Source organism: Schistocerca cancellata, chromosome 1 (genome assembly GCF_023864275.1).
Source record: "Schistocerca cancellata isolate TAMUIC-IGC-003103 chromosome 1, iqSchCanc2.1, whole genome shotgun sequence".
NCBI lineage: Eukaryota > Metazoa > Arthropoda > Insecta > Orthoptera > Acrididae > Schistocerca > Schistocerca cancellata.
The window spans coordinates 1,288,836,970-1,288,847,234 of record NC_064626.1 but is presented as its reverse complement, the minus strand read 5'-3'; the positions used below and the strand labels follow the sequence as shown (position 1 = coordinate 1,288,847,234).

Genomic DNA, 10,265 nt, shown 5'->3' with positions numbered 1-10,265 from the left:
TCAAAGACTTCCTGGCAAACTTGGTTGCCACATTCTCCTTCAAACTGAGTTAATTACTGCAGTTTCGTACCTTACGGCCGTTTCAAATGCTTAAGGAAGTCTCTTTGTCACAACAGAAAATTGCTATGGAAAGAGGGCTGGCAGGAGTAGCGACTAAAAAGCGAAAAATGAAGACAGCCAGAGTTCCCAGGCGCTCACCCTTCCGAGTACTAACGTTGTTGCTTCACTTCGGTGATCGGACGAGAACGGAAGATTTTTTGTTTTTTTTGTTTTTTTTTTTTTTTTTTGTTTATTTACTTTGTGGAATTCAGCACTGCTACAAAACAGTAGGCCCTGACTTATTTCAGAACTCATCTGTCGATTCGTAGTGTGTTTGTTATTTTCAAGGCGTTCCAGCACTCTCTTCTTTCGCGCATTCTTGCGCAAACTGAGTTCATTACTGTAATTTCGTATCTTACGTTTGATACAGTAGTTTAAAATGCTTGTGGAAGCATCTTTGTCACACCTGATAGTTAGCATGAAAAAGAGGCCTGGCAGGTGCAGCGACGTAAGAAGGAAAAAATGAGATAGAGCCAACAGCACCCGGTGTTCCCAGGCGGTCACCCATCCAAGTACTAACCGGGCCCGATGTTGCTTAACTTCGGTGATCGGACGAGAACCGGTGTATTCAACATGGTATGGCCGTTGGCGTCCTTATACTGTAGCCGCACCACACAAGAAGCATTCGCCTCTGCTCGCAACACACGCAATCGCCGCTTTCCGTGGCACATTTGACGCAAAGCGCGTCCTTCCACCTCGAAGGTGGCGCGGAGTGCGCGCTCGCCTCGGCGCCTCAGAGGCGACTGCCGGACGTGGGTGAGGCGCACAACGCGGCTGCTCGGTGCACCGCCTGTCATTCGTTTGGTGCGTGTGGCCTCCGACACTCGCTGGCGACGCGCCTTGTTCCTGTTATCCGGCGCGGGGCTTGCGCGCGGCCGGGGGGCGGGGGGGACTGCGCGGGGTGTGGCAGTGTCCTGCTGGACCGACGGAGGCTTTCTCACCTGGCTGACACACGCCGCGCTTCGAGATATTTGCGTAATTTGCGCGGTCCATTCGCGCCTGTCCCCCCCTTCCGTCCCGACTTGTCCCGACTTTGCTCGGCTGCCGCTCGCTGCCGCTCGGGTCGCGGTCCATATGACAGCACAAGCGCGAGAAACGTCTGCGGGAGGCGGCGAGACGACAAAAGAATAAATTTATGATTACAAATCGAATTTGGAGCTGTACGCCGCTGCAGAACGATAGGCGCTACCGTATTTCGGAGCATACCGCCCGATTCGTACCGTTTTGTCGTTTTCAAAGACTTCCTGGCAAACTTGGTTGCCACATTCTCCTTCAAACTGAGTTAATTACTGCAGTTTCGTACCTTACGGCCGTTTCAAATGCTTAAGGAAGTCTCTTTGTCACAACAGAAAATTGCTATGGAAAGAGGGGCTGGCAGGAGTAGCGACTAAAAAGCGAAAAATGAAGACAGCCAGAGTTCCCAGGCGCTCACCCTTCCGAGTACTAACGTTGTTGCTTCACTTCGGTGATCGGACGAGAACGGAAGATTTTTTGTTTTGTTTTTTTTTTTTTTTTGTTTATTTACTTTGTGGAATTCAGCACTGCTACAAAACAGTAGGCCCTGACTTATTTCAGAACTCATCTGTCGATTCGTAGTGTGTTGTTATTTTCAAGGCGTTCCAGCACTCTCTTCTTTCGCGCATTCTTGCGCAAACTGAGTTCATTACTGTAATTTCGTATCTTACGTTTGATACAGTAGTTTAAAATGCTTGTGGAAGCATCTTTGTCACACCTGATAGTTAGCATGAAAAAGAGGCCTGGCAGGTGCAGCGACGTAAGAAGGAAAAAATGAGATAGAGCCAACAGCACCCGGTGTTCCCAGGCGGTCACCCATCCAAGTACTAACCGGGCCCGATGTTGCTTAACTTCGGTGATCGGACGAGAACCGGTGTATTCAACATGGTATGGCCGTTGGCGTCCTTATACTGTAGCCGCACCACACAAGAAGCATTCGCCTCTGCTCGCAACACACGCAATCGCCGCTTTCCGTGGCACATTTGACGCAAAGCGCGTCCTTCCACCTCGAAGGTGGCGCGGAGTGCGCGCTCGCCTCGGCGCCTCAGAGGCGACTGCCGGACGTGGGTGAGGCGCACAACGCGGCCTGCTCGGTGCACCGCCTGTCATTCGTTTGGTGCGTGTGGCCTCCGACACTCGCTGGGCGACGCGCCTTGTTCCTGTTATCCGGCGCGGGGCTTGCGCGCGGCCGGGGGGCGGGGGGACTGCGCGGGGTGTGGCAGTGTCCTGCTGGACCGACGGAGGCTTTCTCACCTGGCTGACACACGCCGCGCTTCGAGATATTTGCGTAATTTGCGCGGTCCATTCGCGCCTGTCCCCCCCCTTCCGTCCCGACTTGTCCCGACTTTGCTCGGCTGCCGCTCGCTGCCGCTCGGGTCGCGGTCCATATGACAGCACAAGCGCGAGAAACGTCTGCGGGAGGCGGCGAGACGACAAAAGAATAAATTTATGATTACAAATCGAATTTGGAGCTGTACGCCGCTGCAGAACGATAGGCGCTACCGTATTTCGGAGCATACCGCCCGATTCGTACCGTTTTGTCGTTTTCAAAGACTTCCTGGCAAACTTGGTTGCCACATTCTCCTTCAAACTGAGTTAATTACTGCAGTTTCGTACCTTACGGCCGTTTCAAATGCTTAAGGAAGTCTCTTTGTCACAACAGATAATTGCTATGGAAAGAGGGCTGGCAGGAGTAGCGACTAAAAAGCGAAAAATGAAGACAGCCAGAGTTCCCAGGCGCTCACCCTTCCGAGTACTAACGTTGTTGCTTCACTTCGGTGATCGGACGAGAACGGAAGATTTTTTGTTTTTTTTTGTTTTTTTTTTTTTTTTTTGTTTATTTACTTTGTGGAATTCAGCACTGCTACAAAACAGTAGGCCCTGACTTATTTCAGAACTCATCTGTCGATTCGTAGTGTGTTGTTATTTTCAAGGCGTTCCAGCACTCTCTTCTTTCGCGCATTCTTGCGCAAACTGAGTTCATTACTGTAATTTCGTATCTTACGTTTGATACAGTAGTTTAAAATGCTTGTGGAAGCATCTTTGTCACACCTGATAGTTAGCATGAAAAAGAGGCCTGGCAGGTGCAGCGACGTAAGAAGGAAAAAATGAGATAGAGCCAACAGCACCCGGTGTTCCCAGGCGGTCACCCATCCAAGTACTAACCGGGCCCGATGTTGCTTAACTTCGGTGATCGGACGAGAACCGGTGGTATTCAACATGGTATGGCCGTTGGCGTCCTTATACTGTAGCCGCACCACACAAGAAGCATTCGCCTCTGCTCGCAACACACGCAATCGCCGCTTTCCGTGGCACATTTGACGCAAAGCGCGTCCTTCCACCTCGAAGGTGGCGCGGAGTGCGCGCGCTCGCCTCGGCGCCTCAGAGGCGACTGCCGGACGTGGGTGAGGGCGCACAACGCGGCTGCTCGGTGCACCGCCTGTCATTCGTTTGGTGCGTGTGGCCTCCGACACTCGCTGGCGACGCGCCTTGTTCCTGTTATCCGGCGCGGGGCTTGCGCGCGGCCGGGGGGCGGGGGGACTGCGCGGGGTGTGGCAGTGTCCTGCTGGACCGACGGAGGCTTTCTCACCTGGCTGACACACGCCGCGCTTCGAGATATTTGCGTAATTTGCGCGGTCCATTCGCGCCTGTCCCCCCCTTCCGTCCCGACTTGTCCCGACTTTGCTCGGCTGCCGCTCGCTGCCGCTCGGGTCGCGGTCCATATGACAGCACAAGCGCGAGAAACGTCTGCGGGAGGCGGCGAGACGACAAAAGAATAAATTTATGATTACAAATCGAATTTGGAGCTGTACGCCGCTGCAGAACGATAGGCGCTACCGTATTTCGGAGCATACCGCCCGATTCGTACCGTTTTGTCGTTTTCAAAGACTTCCTGGCAAACTTGGTTGCCACATTCTCCTTCAAACTGAGTTAATTACTGCAGTTTCGTACCTTACGGCCGTTTCAAATGCTTAAGGAAGTCTCTTTGTCACAACAGAAAATTGCTATGGAAAGAGGGCTGGCAGGAGTAGCGACTAAAAAGCGAAAAATGAAGACAGCCAGAGTTCCCAGGCGCTCACCCTTCCGAGTACTAACGTTGTTGCTTCACTTCGGTGATCGGACGAGAACGGAAGATTTTTTGTTTTTGTTTTTTTTTTTTTTTTGTTTATTTACTTTGTGGAATTCAGCACTGCTACAAAACAGTAGGCCCTGACTTATTTCAGAACTCATCTGTCGATTCGTAGTGTGTTGTTATTTTCAAGGCGTTCCAGCACTCTCTTCTTTCGCGCATTCTTGCGCAAACTGAGTTCATTACTGTAATTTCGTATCTTACGTTTGATACAGTAGTTTAAAATGCTTGTGGAAGCATCTTTGTCACACCTGATAGTTAGCATGAAAAAGAGGCCTGGCAGGTGCAGCGACGTAAGAAGGAAAAAATGAGATAGAGCCAACAGCACCCGGTGTTCCCAGGCGGTCACCCATCCAAGTACTAACCGGGCCCGATGTTGCTTAACTTCGGTGATCGGACGAGAACCGGTGTATTCAACATGGTATGGCCGTTGGCGTCCTTATACTGTAGCCGCACCACACAAGAAGCATTCGCCTCTGCTCGCAACACACGCAATCGCCGCTTTCCGTGGCACATTTGACGCAAAGCGCGTCCTTCCACCTCGAAGGTGGCGCGGAGTGCGCGCGCGCCTCGGCGCCTCAGAGGCGACTGCCGGACGTGGGTGAGGCGCACAACGCGGCTGCTCGGTGCACCGCCTGTCATTCGTTTGGTGCGTGTGGCCTCCGACACTCGCTGGCGACGCGCCTTGTTCCTGTTATCCGGCGCGGGGCTTGCGCGCGGCCGGGGGGCGGGGGGGACTGCGCGGGGTGTGGCAGTGTCCTGCTGGACCGACGGAGGCTTTCTCACCTGGCTGACACACGCCGCGCTTCGAGATATTTGCGTAATTTGCGCGGTCCATTCGCGCCTGTCCCCCCCTTCCGTCCCGACTTGTCCCGACTTTGCTCGGCTGCCGCTCGCTGCCGCTCGGGTCGCGGTCCATATGACAGCACAAGCGCGAGAAACGTCTGCGGGAGGCGGCGAGACGACAAAAGAATAAATTTATGATTACAAATCGAATTTGGAGCTGTACGCCGCTGCAGAACGATAGGCGCTACCGTATTTCGGAGCATACCGCCCGATTCGTACCGTTTTGTCGTTTTCAAAGACTTCCTGGCAAACTTGGTTGCCACATTCTCCTTCAAACTGAGTTAATTACTGCAGTTTCGTACCTTACGGCCGTTTCAAATGCTTAAGGAAGTCTCTTTGTCACAACAGAAAATTGCTATGGAAAGAGGGCTGGCAGGAGTAGCGACTAAAAAAGCGAAAAATGAAGACAGCCAGAGTTCCCAGGCGCTCACCCTTCCGAGTACTAACGTTGTTGCTTCACTTCGGTGATCGGACGAGAACGGAAGATTTTTTGTTTTTTTTGTTTTTTTTTTTTTTTTTTTTGTTTATTTACTTTGTGGAATTCAGCACTGCTACAAAACAGTAGGCCCTGACTTATTTCAGAACTCATCTGTCGATTCGTAGTGTGTTGTTATTTTCAAGGCGTTCCAGCACTCTCTTCTTTCGCGCATTCTTGCGCAAACTGAGTTCATTACTGTAATTTCGTATCTTACGTTTGATACAGTAGTTTAAAATGCTTGTGGAAGCATCTTTGTCACACCTGATAGTTAGCATGAAAAAGAGGCCTGGCAGGTGCAGCGACGTAAGAAGGAAAAAATGAGATAGAGCCAACAGCACCCGGTGTTCCCAGGCGGTCACCCATCCAAGTACTAACCGGGCCCGATGTTGCTTAACTTCGGTGATCGGACGAGAACCGGTGTATTCAACATGGTATGGCCGTTGGCGTCCTTATACTGTAGCCGCACCACACAAGAAGCATTCGCCTCTGCTCGCAACACACGCAATCGCCGCTTTCCGTGGCACATTTGACGCTAAAGCGCGTCCTTCCACCTCGAAGGTGGCGCGGAGTGCGCGCTCGCCTCGGCGCCTCAGAGGCGACTGCCGGACGTGGGTGAGGCGCACAACGCGGCTGCTCGGTGCACCGCCTGTCATTCGTTTGGTGCGTGTGGCCTCCGACACTCGCTGGCGACGCGCCTTGTTCCTGTTATCCGGCGCGGGGCTTGCGCGCGGCCGGGGGGCGGGGGGACTGCGCGGGGTGTGGCAGTGTCCTGCTGGACCGACGGAGGCTTTCTCACCTGGCTGACACACGCCGCGCTTCGAGATATTTGCGTAATTTGCGCGGTCCATTCGCGCCTGTCCCCCCCTTCCGTCCCGACTTGTCCCGACTTTGCTCGGCTGCCGCTCGCTGCCGCTCGGGTCGCGGTCCATATGACAGCACAAGCGCGAGAAACGTCTGCGGGAGGCGGCGAGACGACAAAAGAATAAATTTATGATTACAAATCGAATTTGGAGCTGTACGCCGCTGCAGAACGATAGGCGCTACCGTATTTCGGAGCATACCGCCCGATTCGTACCGTTTTGTCGTTTTCAAAGACTTCCTGGCAAACTTGGTTGCCACATTCTCCTTCAAACTGAGTTAATTACTGCAGTTTCGTACCTTACGGCCGTTTCAAATGCTTAAGGAAGTCTCTTTGTCACAACAGAAAATTGCTATGGAAAGAGGGCTGGCAGGAGTAGCGACTAAAAAGCGAAAAATGAAGACAGCCAGAGTTCCCAGGCGCTCACCCTTCCGAGTACTAACGTTGTTGCTTCACTTCGGTGATCGGACGAGAACGGAAGATTTTTTGTTTTGTTTTTTTTTTTTTTTTTGTTTATTTACTTTGTGGAATTCAGCACTGCTACAAAACAGTAGGCCCTGACTTATTTCAGAACTCATCTGTCGATTCGTAGTGTGTTGTTATTTTCAAGGCGTTCCAGCACTCTCTTCTTTCGCGCATTCTTGCGCAAACTGAGTTCATTACTGTAATTTCGTATCTTACGTTTGATACAGTAGTTTAAAATGCTTGTGGAAGCATCTTTGTCACACCTGATAGTTAGCATGAAAAAGAGGCCTGGCAGGTGCAGCGACGTAAGAAGGAAAAAATGAGATAGAGCCAACAGCACCCCGGTGTTCCCAGGCGGTCACCCATCCAAGTACTAACCGGGCCCGATGTTGCTTAACTTCGGTGATCGGACGAGAACCGGTGTATTCAACATGGTATGGCCGTTGGCGTCCTTATACTGTAGCCGCACCACACAAGAAGCATTCGCCTCTGCTCGCAACACACGCAATCGCCGCTTTCCGTGGCACATTTGACGCAAAGCGCGTCCTTCCACCTCGAAGGTGGCGCGGAGTGCGCGCTCGCCTCGGCGCCTCAGAGGCGACTGCCGGACGTGGGTGAGGCGCACAACGCGGCTGCTCGGTGCACCGCCTGTCATTCGTTTGGTGCGTGTGGCCTCCGACACTCGCTGGCGACGCGCCTTGTTCCTGTTATCCGGCGCGGGGCTTGCGCGCGGCCGGGGGGGCGGGGGGACTGCGCGGGGTGTGGCAGTGTCCTGCTGGACCGACGGAGGCTTTCTCACCTGGCTGACACACGCCGCGCTTCGAGATATTTGCGTAATTTGCGCGGTCCATTCGCGCCTGTCCCCCCCTTCCGTCCCGACTTGTCCCGACTTTGCTCGGCTGCCGCTCGCTGCCGCTCGGGTCGCGGTCCATATGACAGCACAAGCGCGAGAAACGTCTGCGGGAGGCGGCGAGACGACAAAAGAATAAATTTATGATTACAAATCGAATTTGGAGCTGTACGCCGCTGCAGAACGATAGGCGCTACCGTATTTCGGAGCATACCGCCCGATTCGTACCGTTTTGTCGTTTTCAAAGACTTCCTGGCAAACTTGGTTGCCACATTCTCCTTCAAACTGAGTTAATTACTGCAGTTTCGTACCTTACGGCCGTTTCAAATGCTTAAGGAAGTCTCTTTGTCACAACAGAAAATTGCTATGGAAAGAGGGCTGGCAGGAGTAGCGACTAAAAAGCGAAAAATGAAGACAGCCAGAGTTCCCAGGCGCTCACCCTTCCGGAGTACTAACGTTGTTGCTTCACTTCGGTGATCGGACGAGAACGGAAGATTTTTTGTTTTGTTTTTTTTTTTTTTTTTGTTTATTTACTTTGTGGAATTCAGCACTGCTACAAAACAGTAGGCCCTGACTTATTTCAGAACTCATCTGTCGATTCGTAGGTGTGTTGTTATTTTCAAGGCGTTCCAGCACTCTCTTCTTTCGCGCATTCTTGCGCAAACTGAGTTCATTACTGTAATTTCGTATCTTACGTTTGATACAGTAGTTTAAAATGCTTGTGGAAGCATCTTTGTCACACCTGATAGTTAGCATGAAAAAGAGGCCTGGCAGGTGCAGCGACGTAAGAAGGAAAAAATGAGATAGAGCCAACAGCACCCGGTGTTCCCAGGCGGTCACCCATCCAAGTACTAACCGGGCCCGATGTTGCTTAACTTCGGTGATCGGACGAGAACCGGTGTATTCAACATGGTATGGCCGTTGGCGTCCTTATACTGTAGCCGCACCACACAAGAAGCATTCGCCTCTGCTCGCAACACACGCAATCGCCGCTTTCCGTGGCACATTTGACGCAAAGCGCGTCCTTCCACCTCGAAGGTGGCGCGGAGTGCGCGCTCGCCTCGGCGCCTCAGAGGCGACTGCCGGACGTGGGTGAGGCGCACAACGCGGCTGCTCGGTGCACCGCCTGTCATTCGTTTGGTGCGTGTGGCCTCCGACACTCGCTGGCGACGCGCCTTGTTCCTGTTATCCGGCGCGGGGCTTGCGCGCGGCCGGGGGGCGGGGGGGACTGCGCGGGGTGTGGCAGTGTCCTGCTGGACCGACGGAGGCTTTCTCACCTGGCTGACACACGCCGCGCTTCGAGATATTTGCGTAATTTGCGCGGTCCATTCGCGCCTGTCCCCCCCTTCCGTCCCGACTTGTCCCGACTTTGCTCGGCTGCCGCTCGCTGCCGCTCGGGTCGCGGTCCATATGACAGCACAAGCGCGAGAAACGTCTGCGGGAGGCGGCGAGACGACAAAAGAATAAATTTATGATTACAAATCGAATTTGGAGCTGTACGCCGCTGCAGAACGATAGGCGCTACCGTATTTCGGAGCATACCGCCCGATTCGTACCGTTTTGTCGTTTTCAAAGACTTCCTGGCAAACTTGGTTGCCACATTCTCCTTCAAACTGAGTTAATTACTGCAGTTTCGTACCTTACGGCCGTTTCAAATGCTTAAGGAAGTCTCTTTGTCACAACAGAAAATTGCTATGGAAAGAGGGCTGGCAGGAGTAGCGACTAAAAAGCGAAAAATGAAGACAGCCAGAGTTCCCAGGCGCTCACCCTTCCGAGTACTAACGTTGTTGCTTCACTTCGGTGATCGGACGAGAACGGAAGATTTTTTGTTTTTTTTGTTTTTTTTTTTTTTTTTTTGTTTATTTACTTTGTGGAATTCAGCACTGCTACAAAACAGTAGGCCCTGACTTATTTCAGAACTCATCTGTCGATTCGTAGTGTGTTGTTATTTTCAAGGCGTTCCAGCACTCTCTTCTTTCGCGCATTCTTGCGCAAACTGAGTTCATTACTGTAATTTCGTATCTTACGTTTGATACAGTAGTTTTAAAATGCTTGTGGAAGCATCTTTGTCACACCTGATAGTTAGCATGAAAAAGAGGCCTGGCAGGTGCAGCGACGTAAGAAGGAAAAAATGAGATAGAGCCAACAGCACCGGTGTTCCCAGGCGGTCACCCATCCAAGTACTAACCGGGCCCGATGTTGCTTAACTTCGGTGATCGGACGAGAACCGGTGTATTCAACATGGTATGGCCGTTGGCGTCCTTATACTGTAGCCGCACCACACAAGAAGCATTCGCCTCTGCTCGCAACACACTCCGTGGCACATTTGACGCAAAGCGCGTCCTTCCACCTCGAAGGTGGCGCGGAGTGCGCGCTCGCCTCGGCGCCTCAGAGGCGACTGCCGGACGTGGGTGAGGCGCACAACGCGGCTGCTCGGTGCACCGCCTGTCATTCGTTTGGTGCGTGTGGCCTCCGACACTCGCTGGCGACGCGCCTTGTTCCTGTTATCCGGCGCGGGGCTTGC

At 52.6% G+C, this 10,265-nt stretch overlaps 8 non-coding genes across 8 annotated transcripts; all 8 read right to left on the bottom strand.

Annotated features, from left to right (window-relative positions):
- Positions 1-570: 570 nt before the first annotated feature.
- LOC126102696 (5S ribosomal RNA) lies at positions 571-689 on the bottom strand. Its single transcript, XR_007522982.1, has one exon. It is a non-coding gene; the product is annotated as a 5S ribosomal RNA (ribosomal RNA).
- A 1,207-nt stretch (positions 690-1,896) lies between these two features.
- Positions 1,897-2,015, bottom strand: LOC126102563 (5S ribosomal RNA). The gene has a single exon (XR_007522860.1). It is a non-coding gene; the product is annotated as a 5S ribosomal RNA (ribosomal RNA).
- Positions 2,016-3,230: 1,215 nt separating this feature from the next.
- On the bottom strand, positions 3,231-3,350 carry LOC126101424 (5S ribosomal RNA). The gene has a single exon (XR_007522319.1). It is a non-coding gene; the product is annotated as a 5S ribosomal RNA (ribosomal RNA).
- A 1,209-nt stretch (positions 3,351-4,559) lies between these two features.
- Positions 4,560-4,678, bottom strand: LOC126102442 (5S ribosomal RNA). The gene has a single exon (XR_007522846.1). It is a non-coding gene; the product is annotated as a 5S ribosomal RNA (ribosomal RNA).
- Positions 4,679-5,893: 1,215 nt separating this feature from the next.
- LOC126102320 (5S ribosomal RNA) lies at positions 5,894-6,012 on the bottom strand. Its single transcript, XR_007522834.1, has one exon. It is a non-coding gene; the product is annotated as a 5S ribosomal RNA (ribosomal RNA).
- A 1,207-nt stretch (positions 6,013-7,219) lies between these two features.
- Positions 7,220-7,339, bottom strand: LOC126101168 (5S ribosomal RNA). The gene has a single exon (XR_007522284.1). It is a non-coding gene; the product is annotated as a 5S ribosomal RNA (ribosomal RNA).
- A 1,209-nt stretch (positions 7,340-8,548) lies between these two features.
- Positions 8,549-8,667, bottom strand: LOC126102198 (5S ribosomal RNA). The gene has a single exon (XR_007522822.1). It is a non-coding gene; the product is annotated as a 5S ribosomal RNA (ribosomal RNA).
- A 1,214-nt stretch (positions 8,668-9,881) lies between these two features.
- LOC126101174 (5S ribosomal RNA) lies at positions 9,882-9,999 on the bottom strand. Its single transcript, XR_007522286.1, has one exon. It is a non-coding gene; the product is annotated as a 5S ribosomal RNA (ribosomal RNA).
- Between the last annotated feature and the right edge of the window lie 266 nt (positions 10,000-10,265).